General features: G+C 40.6%; 1 protein-coding gene across 3 annotated transcripts in view; it reads left to right on the forward strand.

Annotated features, from left to right (window-relative positions):
• The window catches only part of OPHN1 (oligophrenin 1), a 571,284-nt gene that overhangs the window by 471,055 nt on the left and 78,708 nt on the right, over positions 1 to 21,521 (forward strand). The gene's annotated exons all lie outside the window — the stretch shown is intronic.

A 21,521-nucleotide genomic window follows, 5' to 3' on the forward strand; every position in this document is an offset into this window, starting at 1 on the left:
GGGATTATTTCTTTGTCTCCTCATTTTGGTTGTCTGTTTGGGTTTGTTTCTATGTTTTAGGTAGATCCTCTACACCTCTCATTGCTTCATTATTTACAATAACCAAGATATGGAAGTAACCTAAGTGCTCATCAATAGATGAATGGATAAAGAAGATGTAGTACATATATGCAGTGGAATGTTACATGGCTATAAAAAATCTTACATTTGCAACAGCATAGATGTATGTAGAGGGTATTATGCTAAGTGAAGTAAGTCATAGACACATAAATACCATATGGTTTCATTTATATGTGGAATCTAAAGAACAAAATAAATGAATGACCAAAACAGAAACAGACTCATAGACACAGAGAACAAACCAGTGGTTTCCAGATTGGTGAGGGGAGTTTGGAGACCTGGGTGAAAAAAGTTAAGGCATTAAGAGAAGTAGAAATTGACAGTTACAAAAATAGTCATGGGATGTAACATTCAGCCTAGGGAATATAGTCAATACAGTGGGGCCTTGACTTACGAGTTTAATTTGTTCCGAGACCGAGCTCATTAAGGAGCTCGTAAGGAGCTCATTAACTCAAATTACTCTATCAACTCAATGCAAAAAATTGGCCGAGAGACAGCTGGTATCTCAAAAAACTCATTAGTCGGGACACTCGTAAGTCAAGGCCCCACTGTAATATTGTAATAACTGTGTATGATGCCAACTGGGTGCTAAATTTATCAAGGGGATCACTTCATAAATTACATAAATGTCTAATCACTATGCTGTACACCTAAAACTAATATAATATTGTATGTCAACTGTAATTGAAAAAAAAAAACAAGATCCAAGTGAGAGAGAGGATAATTGTATAGAGGTCCATGAGTAGCTTTGAGCAGACGGCCTCCTGATTATTTGAGGAAAGATTGGCTTTGCATGGCCTTTTATGGAAGGAAGAGAGATAAATTAGAATATCTTATATAAAAAAGAGGAAATCTGCAAATTGACTGTCACTCCACCGCAAATATGGTGGCGCCCACAGCAGAGGCGGGGTTTCTGTAACACAAGATGGCTGCACCCACAGCGGAGGCTGAGTTCTCCTAAGGAGCCTTAAAGAGCAATCAGCATGGAGCTGAGGCTGTGACCCCCCACCCTCTTGGGGCTTGACGGGGGACCTCAGTCTGTGCCCCCCACCCTGGTGCCAGGCCAGGGGACTTCAGGCTGTGCCCCCACCTGGCAGGGCTGTACAGGGGACCTCAGGCCATGCCCCCTGCCAGGCAGGGCTTGATGGGGGACCTCAGGCTGCACCCCCTACCCTGGCGCCAGTCTGAGGGACCTCAGGCCACGCCCCCCCCTGCAGGGCTTGATAGGGGACCTCAAGGTGTGCCCCCCACCCCAGTGCTGGACCAGGGGACCTCAGGCTGCTCCCCTGTCCCCAGGCCAAGGGACCTCATTTCACACACGCCACCCAGCAGGGCTTGACAGGGTACCTGAGGCTGTGCCCCCCTCTCAGCGAAGCTTGATGGGGGAACCTCAGGCCATGCCCCTCTCCCAGTGGGGCTTGACAAGGGATCTTAGGCCATGTCCCCCACCCGGCAGGGCTTGATGGGGGACCTCAAGGTGTGCCCCCAGCCCCGGCCCAGGCTGGGGTCCTCAGGCCGCAAACCCCACCCCAGTGCCAGGTCAGGGGACCTGAGGCTATGCCCCCCACCTGGCGGGGCTTGACAAGGGTGGTACCGGCCACGTCTGGATCTAGCCCAATGTGGGGGGGTGGGGCTGGCCAGGTCTGGGTCTTGCGCGATTTTGAGGTGCACATGGTGGGCGGGGACTTGACTCTGGGTCCTATGGTGCGCCCCAGACTCTTACAGGAGGAACATTTTCATATACATTTTACTAATTTTCTTTCATCTTTGACACTTCTATTATAGAGAAGGGGCAAATAGCAATATAAAAATATTTATTCTAATTAATCCCCTTTTAATGTGCACAAATTTCATTCACCGGTTACCACTAATATGTATATAATTTGCCACCTGGGGGCATGAACAAGTAGTGTCTGTGAAAAATTGAGGGTGATTATGATTGTTGCACTGTTTTCTCAAGTAGAATGTAAGTTTATTTTATCTGCTGAGAGTAAGGGAAAATGGGTGTAAAGCTGGAGGCATGAGGAGAGTAAAAGAAGGTTTAAAACAGTCTACAATGGAAATGGAGAGAGAACTGATGAAGGATTTGTTAAAATGTTGTTGTTAAAGGAAAATGCATATCTGCTTAAAAGCCGGTATGTCGAATTACAAGAAACTATGTGCTGTTTTCAGCATTGGTGTTTTTAGGGAATTGCAGGATATAAACGGGGATCAAATATGCTGAGGGTGTTGGTAATTGTTTATTATCCACCATTTAGACCAAACTCAAAAGGAGGGGAAGGAAATGAGGGAATTGGTAGACTAAGAAAAAATGGAAGAATCAGGAGAATTGAGGTCTCAGTGTTGAAAACAGGAATAGGGAGATTGGAGGCATTAGATTTTTAGAAGGATAGGAAGGTCTCATCAGAGTTGGATGCTAGTATTTTGAATGCCGGAGATGAAGCAAATTTTCAAGTGATGACAAGAAAGTGTTAGCTAACACTTATAAAGCCCTTACTATGTATCAAACATTGTTTGAAGCTCTTTACACATATTAGGACATTTAAACCTAATCCTCTCTAATAAAAGAGAAACATGGTAATTAACATACGACCACTACCCTTCCCATTGGCTAATCAGGGTGATATGTAAATTAACTGCCAGCCAAGATGGCAGCCGGCAGCCAGGCAGCTTGAAACTAACATGAGGCTTGCTTGCTTCAGTGACGGAGGACTCCAACATTCCCAGCCTTCCACTGCAGGCCTCTGAGCTGCAACTCTAAGCAACTATGTTACAAATATAGAAGCTAAACAAAACCCCAGAAACCTGCTTTAGTTCACCAGGCTTCAGCCAGCAGGATCGCAACATTGTTTTAAATACAGAAGGTAAACAAAGGCCAGAAACCTGCTTTCAGCAGCGGAGGCCTAAGAGCTGGAGCCAAGCCTCAAAGCTAAAGCCTGCCCAGAATAAAAGAAAAAGAAAAAGATAAAAAGGAGCAGTTGGGAGCTTCAGTCACCCACCAGCCTGAAAACAGCCCTCAGCCCCTCACCCAGACTGGCCAGGCACCCCAGTGGTGACCCCCACCCTGAAGTGTGTGTGACCAGCTGCAAACATCCATCATCCCCTCACCCAGGCTGGCCAGGCACCCCAGTGGGGACCCCCACCCTGATCCAGGACACCCTTCAGGGCAAACCAGCCGGCACCCACCCGTGCACCAAGCCTCTATCCTATATAGTAAAAGGGTAATATGCCTCCCAGCACCGGGATCAGCAGAGCCGCGAGGCCTCCTGGCACTGGGATCAGTGTGACAGGGGGCAGCGCCCAAACCCCGTGATCGCCCTGCAGCTCTGTGTGTGACAGGGTGCGGCACCCCAACCCCCTGATTGGCCCTGCTCTGTGTGTGACAGGGGGCAGTGCCCCAACCTCCCCATGGAACCTGCCTTGAGTGTGACAGGGGACGGTGCCCCAACCCCTCAATCGGCCCTACCCTGAGCGTGACTGAGGGTGGCATCGCAACCTCCCAATCTGCCCTGCTCTGTGCATGACAGGGGGCGGCGCCCCAAATCCCCAATCGGCCCTGCTCTGAGCCCAACCAGGGGCTGCACCTAGGGATTGGGCCTGCCCTCTGCCACCCGGGACCAGGCCTAAGCCAGCAGGGCGTTATCTCCCGAGGGGTCCCAGACTGCGAGAGGGCACAGGCCGGGCTGAGGGACCCCCCCCTCTTCCCCCCCGAGTGCACAAATTTTTGTGCACCGGGTCTCTAGTTATATATAAGAAAATCCAAGGCATAGAGAACTTGGGACTTGTCCAGGGTCACAGAGTAAGTATTAAGGCTCATATTTGGAACCAGGAAGTTTAGATCTATACTAATATTACCTCCAGAACATATTTGTTATGTTCATAAAAATTGATACCTGAAGTAGAAGTATAGATCATTTGTGCTTAGAACCAAAGAACTTTGAGGCAATAATTGCTGAAGGATCATTCACATAGACTGTGGTTTTGTATTAGAGGATGTTCTAATCCTAGCATTTTGGGGTCAAATCATACATCTTGAATGCTTGACAATTAATTTTGTCTTGATCCTAAAGATAGTAGGGATCTCTGAAAGCTCACTGCATTATTCATTGCATTTTAGATTTTCTAATTAATTTATAGTAGACACAAGACTGACACCAGCATGTTCAGTCTCTCATTACAAAATAGATGGGGTTTGTTTTTTGTCATTCTATATAATTTTTAAGAGAAAGGCCAACTTCAGTTTTACCAGAAAATCAGTTTTTCCATGAATGATCTCAATCCCTACTGAGTTCATAAATGTGTGATTTTGCTGTGCTTTCAGCAGGATATCAAAAGCATAATCCGCAGGGTGTTTTGAAGAACAATTAAAATGCTAGTTACCTGTTATCCTCATGATTCAATAGGGGATTATTTTTACTAACCATAGCTTCATAGCTTTTGGGTGAAGTTGTTCAACCTTTGTATAAACAACTATCAAATGTGTTAAATAATTAAAGTTTTGACCTTTGTGCAATACCAGAGATGTACTCTGATCATGTTTTCTAAACAAAGACATGGTAACCAAGGATCTTTTCTGATTTATGAATTTATTAATATGAAACATATGGAGATATGAAATGAAGTCCCAGGTTATTTATACATTTACCAAATTACTTCTTTTGAAAAAGAGCAAAATGATATGTTCCAGAAATTCTGGACCTTGTAGGTGTAACCTCATAGAGTGGTTGTGAGGATTAAAAGAGATAATATATATGAGAGCTGATGCTGCTCTGCAAGTATTGGGGATTATATGTTCCTGCCAAGTTATTCAGTTAATGGGATATGATTTTCAGTTGACATATATTGTAATTTTAGTAATGTGTTTTTTCCATTACACTTGATCTTTAATAGAAAATGGATTAAACATATTAGTTTTAAGTTTCTGTCATCCGATTCCTCCAGTTTCTCTTTTAAGGATATCCAGGGTCTGTAAATAAAATTTAAATGCATCAGAAGAATTGATGCTTAAAGGAGCCAATTTCTAAGTCTTTTTAAAGAATTTTAAAAGGCAATTTGAATAATCTTCTCTAAATTATTTTCTGGTGGGTAGGTAAGTGATGGGAGATCTACCGCTACACTGATCACTAGAATGATATCAATCATTCATAAGTTCTCTCTCTTCCCATCTCACTGAGGGGTATTACCTGATGCTACTACCTTGAGACACAGAGGCAATTTGAACTGACAGAGGAAAGTTGACTTATATTGTAGCAGCCCCAAAGTCTTGCCAGTTGTCTCACTTGCACTTTGCAAAACCATCTTCTCAATTACACAACTTATTGTTATCCATTTTCTTCTTTTACTACTGTGCAGATCATTGGATTGGAGCTAGGAACCAGCAGTTCTGCCTTTTTAGATTTAGATTTTTATTCAAGGAATATGGAATCAGACTATGTGCCCAGTGTGGGGCAATGTACCTTTTTTTCCATTAGTTTCACCTTGTTATTTTATTCAAAATGATACTTTCTTTTTTATGTCAGTCTTTATTGTTGAAAGTATTGCATATTTCCCCCAATTTCCCCATTGACCTCTTCTAACCTATCCCCACCCCCCTACTGGGGCAATTGTACTTTTTTTTTTTAAATGGCCCTTGGACCACTGGTGGTCCATGAGGTCTGAAAAGTTGGCAACCGCTGGGAAGTATTACATATAGTATTACATATGTCTCCTTTTTTCCCCATTGACCTCTACCTGGCTACCCCCACCCTGTGAATAATGGATATTATTATTTCCTTTGGTGGGGGGTGGAGGAGGCGGTTTTGGAAAGAGAGGCACTGATTGTTGCACATGGCAAAGCCAAGACTTAAATCTAGATCTCTTGTGTTAAGGTTGCACCTCAGAGAACGGGGATCTGTTTTATGTGAGATGTTAAAGACAACAAAGGGTTGTACTTGTCTTTGCATCACTGATGTTGACTTAGCTCTTCTAACCTCCCTTGAGTTCTCTTCTAATTGCCATTTTTTTCTCTTTTGCTGGGTTGGAAGCTGCTCTTAATCCTGTAGGATTTTGCTTTACTACCTTAAATATAGTTTTCTGGGAGAATAATTATTTTTAAGATAATTAGAACATCTATTCCCAATGTATGTGAAAATGGATTTTCACGTTACCTCTAAAAATGTATCTTTAGAAGCCATGTTTGAGGAAACTGAATGGTACAGTCTTTGCTGCAGATGTAGATGGTGGAGGGCAGTTCTTCCTGTAAATTGACTGGGTTTGTGGGAACTCAAATGCTGCCTATATTCCCAAATGGCCAAATGGGGCTTTGGCCAGGAAAAACCCAACATCATAGCCATGTAATGGATTTGGGGAGGCAAGCAAGAGTTCTTTTAAGGAACAACTCTGATTTGTGTATTTTTTCAATACACAGTCTAGCAATCCAGAAGAAACTTCTAGTCATAGTCTGATCTTCCTTTATGCTCTGAAAGGTGGTTTATGTGAACTTTCGTGTACCACTAGAGGGCAGCAAAGGAATAAATATTTCCCTGTACTCTTTTTGAAGGATGTTAGTAGGTAGATATTTAAAAATAGAAGTACATGTAAGTATAGATTTATGCTATACATATTTATATTTAACATATTTCAAAATACATATCTATGTATATACACATACATGGAGAGTGAGACAGAAAGAAAATCTAATTAAGCCAGACATCTACTTCATTACCTTTAATTTATGAAATAGTAAAGTTAAAAGTTATTAAAATTACAGTTATTAGCCTGTACATGTGAGGGCATTTTCATATTCTAATATGTAGTTAGTTGGGGATTTGGCAGAAATTTTCAAATGAATCTTCAGAAAAAGAAGTAAATGTTAAGAGCAAAGTATAACCTAAAGAAAATACCTTTGAGTAGAAAATTGTTAAGATTGAGAAATTTCAGACATGTTTATTAGTCTTAGTGAATCTTTTGAAAACATGTCTTCAAATTTTCAGTTTTCTCTTAATCAAGATCTTTTACACATTTTCCAAAGGCCTAGTTCTCTTAGCTTTGAAGTGAGGTCAGTGCCTATTTGAAATGAATAAGCATCTCTGATCTTGATGAGATAATGTAATAGGTGTAGGATATAGCTGTGAGCTAGGCTTTACCCCCCAATGTTCGAAGAGCTGAAACATTCCCCACAAGTCACCCTTTTGATTACCTTCACCCTAAGAATTATCCTCAAGATTAAGCAAAAGGTGGAAATACCTTCTTCTTTTTTCATATCCCCAGATGGCACTAAAATAATAATTATAACAGTAAAATAATTATAAATATTTATTGAGAGTTTGCTATGTGCCGTGCACTATGCTAAAATGTTGACATTCAACATCTCATTGAAGCCTCAAAACTTATGAGGTAATTCCTAATTTTACTTAAAGGTAAACTGAGGCTGAGAAGGATTAAATTTGTTATGGGCTATCAAAATTAAATATCTTTTTATTTTTGTATTGTATTTTGAGCAAGGAAGGCAGGAAGAAGGAGAAGGAGGGAGAGAGGGAGGGAAAGAGGGAGGGAAGGATGGAGGGAGGGAAATATTAAATATAGGATCATATTTTTGAGAATTTGAAAAAGATATCCAAGATCATATAGTCCATTTATTTCTATGGCCAGTGACTTTCTCATATTATATACCTTTACCTTTGCTATTCTCCTTTGAATGGTCTGAGTCTCAGGTTTGAAGATCAGTATCAGGATAATGCAGAAAGACTGTTGCCAGTGTACTAGAGGGCCAAATAAGGTGTACTTTAGCAGCCAGACTTGAAGCAGACTCAGACTCCCCAGTCTGGTGATACGGCCTATGGGAATTTCAGGATCCAGAAATCAGTGGAGGGGAATTGAGATTGGGGAGAATTTTTCTTTGTTCTGGGATTTTAGGAATGATGCCTGGATCACTGCTACTTTCTTGGATTAAGAGTTCTTGAAATAACCTTGAAATTCCCAGGCTACCTCTATAGGCTTTGCAAATATCCATGGAGGTGAGAATATTATGTAAAGAATGGGAAAATAGATTTGGAACCAGATAACAACCTTGAGGTTGAATCCCAGCTCTATCCTTAAGCAAGCAAGTCTACCTCCTTGAGCTTTCCCCTCTCGTTTTAAAAATGAAACTAATAATTAGACCTTCTTCCCTCGGTTGGGAGGATTCTGTGAGGATTCTGTGAGATAAATATGTTAAGTACTTTGCACATAGTATTTCCCACCAAATTTTAATACTTCCCCATGCTCTATACTACCATACATCTACTGAATTAACAGGAGATTAACTTTATCTTAATTATGGTGTTTTTCCAGTCCTTGTACCTTGATATCTATTAAGTCTTTATAGTTAAAGAGGCTTTTCTTAAAAGTCCTTAGACTATTTTTAATATATTTTATTGATTTTTTTTTTTTACAGAGAGGAAGGAAAGGGATAGAGAGTTAGAAACATCGATGAGAGAGAAACCTCGATCAGCTGCCTCCTGCACACCCCCTACTAGGGATATGCCTGCAACCAAGGTACATGCCCTTGACCGGAACCGAACCCGGGACCCTTCAGTCCACAGGCCCACGCTCTATCCACTGAGCCAAACTGGTCAGGGCCCTTAGACCATTTTTAATTCATGGTTGTTAATGATACAGAAACTATTTACTTCCCAAGCCTAAAATCATCCTAAATAGTTTTAAAAGTAAAATTCCACTTGAAATATGTCATACCATTCTTAGTAGGAACCACATAATCTAGGCCAAGTAGATGGAGGTGTCCTTATGAAGATCTGACTTCTTGCTTTCTCTCTCTCAGTATTCTCTCCCCAAGACAACTGCACAGGGGAATGGACCAACAGACAGATCATGAATTGTAGACCCAATAGATATAATCAGTGGCTGTCTAAAACTGGTTCATATAGGAGATACTGTGTTTTAAGGGAATAGTGTGCCAGATTGGGGATTAGAATTCTTGGGTCCTAGTCTCAGGTCTATCACCTACTGGCTTTGGAGCCTTGGATAAATGACCCCCTCTTTGGAGTTTTCCCATAAGTATAATGAATGGGTAGACTAGATAAGATTCTAGAATGTTATATCTAGAAGGGCCTTAAAGACTATTGCAAAGACCAAAGATAGACCTGGTGACAGCCCTCTTACAAAAAAGTTGGCTCTTGGTAACAGCATACATGACATTTTCAAAGTTGTATACATACTCTAAGAAAACTTGGTGACATACTTGATGTTTAAAATGGCCTCTCTCAAATGTTAAGAGCTCGTTATTTTTTACCCCATCACTACTTTTGTTTCTAATGAAGTTCAAAGTACAGTTTTTGCTAATATAACCAAACCCCAGAAAGTGCAGCTTCAACCAGAGTGTAAATGGAGACTCAGTGGAAATCTGGGATTCATCAGGGCTAAGTCCTGTAGCTTTGATTTATGGAAAGGCAAGATACTTTTTGAACAATGTGATATTTGCAGCCTTGAAGCGGCATCTGGGTTGAATCTGGATAGTTGCTCTGTTCTGCCAAAATTTCCAAATGTTTAAATATGGATATCATGGCTTTTGGCAACTGAAAAATGATTGCCTTCTGTTATAATTCTTCTCTTTCACACTTGAAGGCATGACAGAGAAGAAACCGGAAGGAGATTAATATGTGGCTAAGCTCAGGCAAGCAGATCATGAACCCCTTTCCAGTGAAGGTGATACTTTTCTTGGTTGTGCCTCAAAGCCCAACAAATGTTGTCATCCAGATTTAGTACTGATGAGCCTTCAGAAAAAGGATTCCCAGGAGTTGGACTCCTGACTACAACCCCAGGCAATAACCAAGGCCCAGCAGAGTGAAGTAGTTTTCTTTGGGTATTTTGGTCTCTTAGACCAGGAATTTAATTCAGCTAACATTCACTTATTGTTAACCATATTTTCAGGAAACAAATAGCACTGGTTCATCTGATTCTGCTCTGTATATCATTTGGGATTTCCCCCGAAATCTATCAAAGAAAACAAAACCCTAAGTGTTCTTAACCAATCTGCAAAAGAAACAAATCATTCTGTCCTGGAGTTGTGGAGGGTGGGAAAATAAGTTGTTCCTGATAATGTTTTCACCCAAGGAATTCTTTTTTAAACTTAAAATGTTTACTTTAATATTATACAGAGGAAAGAGTGTTAACCTTGAAGTTGAACACATCTGAATTTATATCATGGCCCTGCCACTTGCTATCAGGTGACCTTGGACAATGTACATTCTTTATTCTTAGCCAACCCTTTGACTTCAAATCCCCTCTCAAATCTGCTTCCTAGTGAATAGATTTAATCTATCTATGAGTTAAGAATTCCTGCTTGGTTTTTCAGTGATGGTAGGGCCACTTGTGTCCAGAGGAAGGAAAATGAGGGCTTATACCCTGTCAGGTTTTTATGATTTCCTTAACTTTTCATTTATACTTCCAGTTATTCTCTCCTCCTTTAATCCTATGAAAAAGGTAAATAGAGGGCTTTATTCTGTGGTGGAATTTAGGGAATATGCTAGTTCAGTGGTCGGCAAACTGCAGCTCACGAGCCACATGCGGCTCTTTGGCCCCTTGAGTGTGGCTCTTCCACAAAATACCACGTGCGGGCGCGCATGTAAATTGCGATTGAAACTTCGTGGCCCATGCGCAGAAGTCGGTTTTCGGCCTGAGTGAGTCTATTTTGAAGAAGTGATGTTAGAAGAAGTGGGGGGTGTCCCTCCGTCGGGCTATAGGAGATGCGGCGCAGGCGGGCTGCAGGATACGCAGTGCGGGGGAGGTACATTGTTTTGAGCTACGTTCACTGAGGTACACCCCTTCCAACACTCCCATCCACACTCGTCTATCTGAAACAAGTATACAAGATGAGTGTGGATGGGAGAGTTGGAAGGGGTTGACCTCAGTGAACGTACCTTAATCAGATTGAGGACGTTTTTAGCAAAGGCCAGCTTAGGAGTACCCTAATTAAGTTAATAACAATGTACCTACCTATATAGTTTAAGTTTTAAAAATTTGACTCTCAAAAGAAATTTCAATCGTTGTACTGTTGATATTTGGCTCTGTTGACTAATGAGTTTGCCGACCACTGTGCTGGTTGGTCAACCATGTCCTTTACTCCCAAATCCTCTTTGGAAGTTCAGAGAAAGAAATTTGTAAACAATCAATAAATGAGTTAATATATATAAAGTACTTAGAACTGTAACTGACACATAGTAGACATTGGATAGGAAGGAGTTCACTATTAAAAGCAGTTCAGCCTGGCAGTGTGGCTCAGTGGTTGAGCATCGACCCAGGAACCAGGAGGTCACTGGTTTGATTCCTGGTCAAGGCACATGCCTGGGTTGCGGGCTCGATCCCCGTAGTGTGCATGCAGGAGGAAGCCAATTGATGTTTCTCTCTCATCAATGTTTCTATATCTCTATCCCTCCTCCTTCCTCTCTTTCTAAAAATCATATTTTAAAAAATAAAATAAAATAAAAACAGTTCTGACCCATAGCTTGAACTTGGAAAAAGTTTGTTCCACCAAAGCCATGTTTTAGTCAGTCTTCTAGTATAGCAGCTGATACAACCATTTTCACCTTCTCCTGCCACTGCTATCACTTCCTCTTTACAATGATTGCATGAGATGCAGAGAAACTAGTTTTATATTCTATTTCACCTGGTATTTGGTCCCATCCTTCCCTGTACGAAATCGTCTAACACTATGAGTTTCCCATTCATTTAGGATTTTTTTTCTATCTACAAAGGGTTTATTGTTATTTAATTCTCAGAATATGTTCAGAATAATTTTTTTCATAAATACTCAAGAAGTCAATAGGGAATTGAATAGAATAGCTTGAGTTTCTTTTCTTGGGTCTTTCTTAACTCCTTTTTTCATCTCTAAAAGTTTTCTTCTCAGTAAAATTAGGCTGTCAGAAGTTAAGTCCAGAGATCATGAGCCCATCAGCTCTTTCCTCATCTTCTAAGAGAAACTGTGGATATTTTGCTAGGTTTTCCTTCCCAAGCCCACTAGTTATATCTGTACTTTGTAGTCCTATTTTCAAAGAACTAATAATATTCATTAATTTAATACATACTTACCAAATTTTTATTATATACTAGCAAGGTTATAGGCACTCAGTATGTACATGTAAACAAAACAGAGGACTTTATTTCATAGATCTCATATTCTAGTGGGAAGAGACTGATGATAAATAATTTGGAATATTTTTCACATGGTGAGAACTGCTCTGAAGAAAAATAAAAAAGGTATGAGATTGTTATAGAAGGTGGTATTGCTGATATTTAGGCAATGAATTGAATAAAGTAAGGGTATAAACTGTGGTGGATATCTTGCAGGAGAGAAGATCCAGGAATAGTGCAGAGCTCCTGAGGAAATAGGGTTCTTGGCATGTTGGACAGCAAAGAAGTCAAAGTGGTTCAAGTTGAACAAGCAAGGAGGATCATTTACTCCATTATTCTTCTCAAAGGGAATAGCAGTAACAGATAGGTTACAGCTTATCATTTAAAAGAGATATGAAATGTGGCCTTTGGAGGGCAGACAAAATAGCGAGACAGATAACTGTAATATTTCTACCACAGTAATTGCCAACATTTCCACATTAAAGCTTAGCTCCAAGGTTTACATCTGTAGGCCAGCTTTGGAGAAGATGTTGCAATACATGTTGAGGGCCATGTTTTACTTTTAGAAAGGATACACAATAGGAAGTACCCTCTCTGTTTTTCTAGACTTTTCTCATTTAGAGAATGTGATTTTAAGCCTAGTGAGCATTTTCGCTGAGCCTTGTCTACTAGCATATAGTCAGAACTGGCCTCAAAAGGCTCCCAAACTATGTCTCAGTCTACTTAGAAGAGACAGGGCCTATAGAATGCACCCTTTCCAGATGGAATTAGCAGCTCTCCTTACCACCCCTAGAAGTTATTGAACCCATCTTGGGGGTTGGGTAGCTCCTTGAAGAAGAATGGGATGTGAGGAAAGAGTTTTGTTAATGAGACATGAATAATTTGTATAACGAAGAGTGAAATAAAATCATTTAATCCAAAAGAGATCTTGAAGAGCCATCAGGTATCAAGTTCACAATCCCTGATTTGCATAGCAGAGAACCACTTCACCCTTATTGTTCCAATATCAACCTCCCTCCCTCCTCCACTTACTCTGCCTTCTTTCTTCATCTCCTCTCTCACTCTTTCTTCCTATAAGGAAACATGGGTTTAAATCCTTGTTAGGGTTGCTAATAGTTAGAATAGTTACCATTTATTGAGCACTTAATATGTTTTAGACTAAGCTCTTTACATATATTTTTTCAATCAATCAGCACAACCCTATGAGATAGATGGTATCATTATCCTCATTTTGCAACTACATTTAGAAAGTGCAAGTTGAGCCTCAAGATGGAGGTTAATATAGTTTAATAAGTACCACACCCAATATTGTGTACTAGTAAGTGGCAAAGCCTTAACACTACTGATTCTGACTCAAAGCTGACTTTTCAAAAATTTAAGTATAGTTGGTTAACTATAGTTTAACCAATCTTATATTGATTAAATTTGTTTCAGTTATACAATATAATGATTTGACACTTATATACCTTACAATGTTTAGTAATCACTTGTCACTATGTAAATTTATCACAATATTATTGACTATATTCCTCTTCTCCTTTTCACCTATCACTACACACCCTCCCTTCTGGTAACCATCCCTTTGGTTTCTGTTTCTATGAGTCTGTGTTTTTTGTTGTTGTTGTTTTGGTTTCTTTACTATATATACAATGGAATATTATACAGCAATAAAAAGAATGAAATCTTGCCATTTGCAACAACATGATGGTCCTAGTGAGCATCTTCTCTGAGCCCTGAACAAAGTGAAATAAGTCCGTCAGAAAAAGACAATTACTGTATAGTTTCACTTATATGTGAAATCTAAAAAAAATAAAACAAGACTTATTTTTTTTAGATTTCACGTATAAGTGAAACTATACAGTAATTGTCTTTTTCTGACGGACTTATTTCACTTTGTTCAGGGCTCAGAGAAGATGCTCACTAGGACCATCATGTTGTTGTAAATGGCAAGATTTCATTCTTTTTTATTGCTGTATAATATTCCATTGTATATATGCCACATCATTTTTATCCATTTCTCTGCTGATGGACACCTAGGTTTTTCTTCCATAGCTTGATTATTGTAAGTAATGATGCAATGAACATAGTGCAAGTGTTTTCTAATTAGTGTTTTTGTTTTCTTTGGATAAATACTCAGAAGTAGAATTGCTCGGTTGTATAATAGTTCAATTTTTAGTTTTGTGATGAATCTCCATACTGTTTTCCATAGGAGCTGCAACTATTTGCAGTCCCATCAACAGTGCACAAGGGTTCCCTTTTCTCCACATCCTCACCAACACATATTATTTGTTGACTTTTTGATAATAGCCATTTTGTTTGGTGTGAGCTGGTATCTCATTGTGTTTTTTATTTGCATTTCCCTAGTGTTAGTGATGCTGAGCATGTTTATACTAGTATATGTCTGTTAACCATCTATATGCCTTCTTTGGAGAAATGTCTTTTCATGTCCTCTGCCCATTTTCAGCTGGATTGTTTACTTTTTTGGTTATTGAGTTGTATGAGTTTTTTATATGTTTTTTATATCAACCCTTTATCAGATATCTTATTTGCAAATATATTCTTTCTATAAGTTGTCTTTTTTGTTTTATTTAAGGTTTTCTTCACTGTGCACAAGCTTTTTAGTTTGATGAAGTCTTATTTGTTTATTTTTGTTTTTGTTTCCTTTGCTTGAGGGGATGTATCAAAAAGGATATTACTCAGACTGATGCCAAATAGTTTACTTCTCATATTTTCCTCTAGGGGTTTTATGGTTTTGGGACTTACATTTAAGTCTTTAACCGAGTGTGTGTGTGTGTGTGTGTGTGTGTGTGTGTGTGTGTGTGTGTGTGTTATATGGTGCAAAAGAGTGGTCCAGTTTCATACCTGACTCTTTAATCTCTATGTTATACTTTCTTTCCTTAATTCCAGTTGGAGAAGGAATAAGTGAGAAAAGACTCTACTTTATAACAGCTATTGAGGGGCAACCAAAATTCATCAATTCAGTCTAAAAACTGTCATTGAGCTGCTACCTTTTGCTAGTGCCTTATTAGGGCTCTACATTCTAGAGATGAATGAGACAAAAATCTCCACTGTTGGGAGACTCGTGATACTGCCAGGGAATTTGGACCAACTAATTAATACTCAGGATACAATGTGATGACTACCATGACGAAGATGTACATCAGATGCTATGGGACCACATGGAAGGAGAAACATATCTGTCTTGGAAGTCAGAAAATGCTTCATACAGTGGGTAATGCATGATTTGAGTCCTGAAAGTTAAAGAGAAGTGTATTAATTAAGGTACAGACTAACCTCCTATAACAAAGAGAAACATAAATTCATGTAAAAGTCCAGAGGTCAACAGTCTTAAATTTGTGGGGTAGCTCTGCCATCCTCACCATGTTGCCTCAATCTCTGTCCCAGAAACGTGTTCCATTGGTCTCCAGTTATTTTCCAGAGAGGATGAAACAGACAATGCAATTCAGACAATTTCTTCATAAAAACATGATCCAGAAATCTTCATAGATAACTTGCACTTGTATTATATTGTCTAAAACTTAAATACATGGCCTAGCTGCAAGGGAGTCTAAGAAATGTAGGCATGGGTACACAGCTAAAACTCAATGATTTATATTAGTAAAAGGAAGAAGGGCTACTGGATACTGGAAAGCAATTAGCAGCCTCCTCCATAAAAGGGAAAGGTGTTCTAAACACAGAGAACTCTGTATACACACAGGAATAACAAAACATAGCATGCAAAGAATGATAATAACCCAGAATGGCTGTAGTTTAAGAGGGATTTTGGATTAGTAAAAGATGAGACTGGAGATTGTTGGCAGTGGCCAGATTATGGAACTCCTTGTGTACAAACTAAGGAATTTAGACTTTGTCCTAAAGATAGGGAGGTGTCACTGAAATACTTTAAACAGAAGAGTAATACAATTATACTTCGAGTTTATAAAGATCACTCTATTCATACTATGGTAGACACATTAAAGGAAAGAGTGACAGAAGGCACAGAGAACAGTAAGAAGACCACTGTAGTAATACTAGGGAGACATGATGAGATTCTGAAGTAAGGCAGTAGCAGGGAACAGAGATGATAGATTAGAGAGATATTAAGGTTATATAGGTGATAGAACTTGGTGACTAAATGGCTGTGTGATATGAGATAGATGGAGGATGCTTGGGTAATAATGTCCAGATTTCTGGCATGGACATTAGCATTGCTTTAACCAGTTAACTGCCACGCCTCCAATGGATTATATTGGAATTCCTTCCATATGCACTAGAATATTTACGAATTTAAGTTACCATAATTTTCTTTACAAACCCAGAGATGTCACTAACAAGTCTGATTTTAAAATCGGGTGACCAGAGTTGATATGCGAGGTTTGTGGCTATAGATGTACATGGCGTGTGGGGAAGGTCTGCTGCCTGTGTCTATAGATGCTTATGGTGTACAAAGGGTTAAATAATAAATAGTTATAAGAAAATATTTAAGTGTGTTAAATTTTAGAAGTGTTGAGTTTCCGATAGCTCTGAGATACCCAGATGCCAGTATTAAGCAGGTGTTAAATATCCTATATAATAACAGAGATACATGCAAAATAGCCATCCCTTCATGATGACCAAAGCCACGCCCATCAACCAATCAGGAGTGATATGCAAATTAACCCAACAAAGATGGCGGAGGTCGGAGCCGGGATACTTGCTTCACAGCCATGGCTATCATGCAAGCATCCCGGCTCTGGCCCCTCCAGGCCTGTTGGAGACGCAGAAGTCAGGGGAGACAGAGAAGTCTGGCTCCAGCGCCTTCGGCTGGCTTTGGCCTGGGAGATGAAGAAGTTGCACAGCTGGGGAGATAAAGAAGCCGCCTACCCCATAATCTCAGGCCACAGCCAGCTGGAGAAGCCACCTGCCCCACATGTCCTCAGGGAGACTGAGGAGCCAAGCCCCAGTGCCTGAGGCTGGCTGCAGCCTAGGAGACGAAGAAGCCGCCTGCCCTGTGATCCCAGGCCGCAGCCAGCTGGAGAAGCCACCTGCTCGTGATCTCAGGCTGCAGCCAGCCGGAGAAGCCACCTATACTGCATCCCAGGGGACACGGAGAAGCTGCCCACCTGCAGTCCAGGCTCCAGCACCTGCGGCTGGCTACAGCCCAGGAAACAGACAAGCCATCCGCCCCAAGGTCCCGGGCTGCAGCCACCCAGAGAAGCTGCCAGCCCTGTGGTCCAGGGTGCCAGCACCTGTGGCCCGGGAAATAGGTTCCCTCTTTTCCCACTGCAGTCATTACTCCAATATTCCCCTTCTGAATTTCTCTCCTCTGCCGCAACCCAACTCTACTTTTCATCTGAAGGATACGGAACAGAGAGAGCAATGTTAAAAGCTTATATTTTTAAGCCGGTAAGGTTGGTACTTAAACATATAAATGGAAAACTAGAGTCGTTAAGGTAACAAAGGCTGCAAAGGGAGGGTACAGGGACAGGGCATGACATATTATATCCAGCAATCCATATGGGGACTGAAAACTTTGCAATGATGACAATTAGTGAAGATATGAATCAACTAAAATAGTTGACAAGGACAATTATTCCATCTTTGAAAATATCTACATCAAGTCTGTTTAAATAGATTTTCATCTGCATAATATAACATATTCTGACAAGACCACCACCACCAATGTGGTCAGTGTTGTGCCGATAAATGTTTAACAACTGACTCTCAATCAAAGAAAACAAAACTCTGGCCCTGACGGGTTTGGCTCAGTGGATAAAGCGTCGGTCTGTGGACTGAAAGGTCCCAGGTTCGATTCCGGTCAAGGGCATGTACCTTGGTTGCGGGCACATCCCCAGTGGGGGGCGTGCAGGAAGCAGCTGATCGATGTTTCTTTCTCATCGATGTTTCTAACTCTCTATCCCTCTCCCATTCTCTCTGTAAAAAGTCAATAAAAAATATTTAAAAAAGAAAAAAGAAAACAAAACTCTGATTTATACTATCAACCAATTTCCGTGGCATAAATTCTCCATCCATGGCTGATTTCAGCTGCTAATGTGATGCCACCAAATGCAGAACTGAAGAGAAATATGCAGTAATACACTATTATATTCTACCAGAAAGACTCAAAAGATATAAATAATGTCGAGTCAGACAAATAAAGTGTAGTAAATTATTGAGGAGTGATGAATTTAGAGTATGTATTACCTTTGGTTTTAATGTAATTTATTCACTTTTAAGATTATATAATTTAATTTTTAATAATGAACATGTTTAACAACCAACTTACAAAATTCCTGAAAATGTGTGAGCCAGTAAGAGCAGGCTCTAGCACAATAATGAGTGGAGTGTAATGGTTAAATGGCATGGCTCATGGATTTGAAATAAGACTCAGCCACTTTCAGGTTTTACTGGTCAGTTGCCTGATCTCTCTATACCTCAGTGTTCTCATCTGTGTCATTATAGTACCTACTGTATAGAGTTGTTGCAAAGATAAAATGAAATCTGTGTATGACACAGCACAGTACCTGAAACAGTAAATCACTCAATTTATTATAAGCCGTTACTGCCTCAAAATGTTGTTGAAAAAATTATTCATGCTGAAAGAATGAAATTTTATTGATAGAAAAAATGCCTTATTTTGTGATCTACATGGAGACAGTCAATTTTACTTCCTAGGCAGTAGATGGTAATCTACTACTAGAAACTGCAAGGGGAAAAATGACCTCAATCAACATGATTGAGGCAGTGTATTATTAACTGGATCATAAAGCAGAGAGGATGCCATACATTCTGGGATACATCTGCAGTAAGAGGCTTCACCTCAGTTGTTAATTCTGATCAACTAAGCATCAGACTTAAGATGAATGGTGAGAAGGATTCTGAGGCTTCTTCTAGACTTAGCAGTAATAGAACTTTAATACATAAGCAACAGTTACTATGGTTAATCATGGCAAGAAAAAACACACCATAATCTATTCTAATAAAAGGGTAATATGCTAATTAGACCACATGTCTTCTGGACGACCATCCGCACATCCTTCCTGACAAAGCCGGGCCCAGGCAAAACCGCCTGCTGGCAGTCCCTGGCACCAGCACCTACGGCTGGCTGTGGCCTGGGAGACAAAGAAGCCACCCACCCTGTGGTCCCAGGCACCAGCACCTGCGGTTGCAGCCCAGGCAGAGCCACCTGCCCACCATCCCTTGTGGCTTCAGCTGGCCTGGGCAAAGCCGGCCGGGTCCCATGTGCCTATGGCTGACCAGAGGGAGGGAAGCTCAGGTCCCAGGTGCCTGTGGTCAGTTGGAGGAGGGAATCCTGGGTCCTGGGTGTGGGGCTGAGGCAGAAATAGTTAGGGGCAATCAAGCCAGCAGGGGAGCAGTTAGGGATGATCAGGCTGGCAGGCAGAAGCAGTTAGGGGCAATCAGGCAGGCAGGCGAGTGGTTAGGAGCCAGCAGTTCTGGATTGTGAGAAGGATGTCTGACTGCCAGTTATCCCCCGAGAGGTCCCAAATTGGAGAGGGTGCAGGCCAGGCTGAGGTACACTGCTCCCCGCCCCCCCATGCACAAATTTCCTAGTGCTAGTATAGAAATCATTCGAGAAAACTCATATTGCAATCCATGGGAGTGGATAAAACTGTTAAAGAATGTGTCTAACAGTTCTAGTGAGATCAATAGAGGATAGAGAACACAGTCTTGGGGAAAACCAGCCTTTAGGAAGATCCAGTGAAAGAGACTGGGCAGTGTTCAGAGAGTAGGAATATAGTCATACAGAAAGTTAAAAGGTAAAGGCTATTTTAGAGTAGGATTTTCACCAATGTCAATTATTGGGGCAAAGTCAAAATAAGGCTTGAAAACTCCCCATTGGATTTGACAATTAGGAAGCTAGAGGTGATCATTATAAAAACAATTTTTGAAAGAGGACATACGGAAAGACAAGAGACATATGAAAACATGCTCAAAGTCACTAATCATCCGAGAGATGCAAATAAAAACAACAATGAGGTACCATCTCACATCTGTCAGAATGGCTATCATCAACAAATCAGCTATCATCAACAAATCAACAAACAAGTGCTTGCAAGGATGCAGAGAAAAAGGAACCCTCTTGCACTGCTGGTGGGAATGCAGACTGGTGCACTGTGGAAAACAGTATGGTGTTTCCTCAAAAAATTAAGAGTGGAACTTCCATTTGAGCCAGTAATTCCACTTCTAAGAATGTATCCCAAGAAAACAGAAACACCAATCAGAAAAAATATATGCACCCTTATGTTCATAGCAGCACAATTTACCATAGCTAAGATTTGGAAACAGCCTAAATGCCCATCAGCAGACAAGTGGATTAGAAAACTCTGTTACATCTACACAATGGAATTCTACGCTGCTATAAAAAAGAAGGAATTCTTACCATTTGCAATGGCATGGATGGAACTGGAGAGCGTTATGCTAAGTGAAATAAGTCAGAGAAAGATAAATATCACATGATCTCACTCATTTGTGGAATATAATTAACAACATAAACTGATGAAAAAAATCAGATCCAGAGACAGAGAAGCATCAAACAGACTGTACAACCTATGAGGGAAGTTGAGGGGTGAGAGGGTGAGATCAACCAAAGGACTTGTATGCATGCATATGAGCATAACAAATGGACAGAGGCAGTAGGGGGGTGAGGGCTTGTGCTTGCGGGTGGGAGTAGCCAGGGAGAGGTCAATGGCAGGGAAAAGGAGACTCATGTAATACTTTAAACAATAAAGAATTTAAATTTTAAAAAAGTGTAGGTTCTTATCCATGAAAGCATAGCTTCCTTTATTTTATCGCATACTTTATGTAGTTTAAGGAAGTAAAGTATGAATATCTTAAACAAACAAACAAACAAAAAAACAGTTCCAAAAGATTAGTGTGGGCAGAGACCAGGTCAATGAGCAAATGGGATATGAAGATATGGAGCTCAGTGGATTGTGGAATGATATCAGCAGGATGGCAGTATAGGAATTTCTAGCACTGGTTCTGTCCCCAAAACATCATATATGCACAAATATCTTTACAAGAGCTAAGGAATCTGGGTGAAGGATTACAACATATGGGTGAAGCGCAGAAATAAGATTTATTGAGGAGGGAAGATAGAATTACTAGTATATCACCACCACCAACCCCCTCCCAAACCTTGGAAGTCCAGCACAGAGGGTACACGCTCTTCATGGAGGGACGGTGAAGTGAGAATCTGACTTCACTGTGGACTCCAGTGCTGAACGACCCCCGCAACAGGCGAACTCCTACAGACTGCAGTGTCTACTACAGTCTCCCAGTGGTCTCCTTGCTCA

This window comes from Myotis daubentonii, chromosome X, assembly GCF_963259705.1.
Source record: "Myotis daubentonii chromosome X, mMyoDau2.1, whole genome shotgun sequence".
In the NCBI taxonomy this organism is placed as follows: domain Eukaryota; kingdom Metazoa; phylum Chordata; class Mammalia; order Chiroptera; family Vespertilionidae; genus Myotis; species Myotis daubentonii.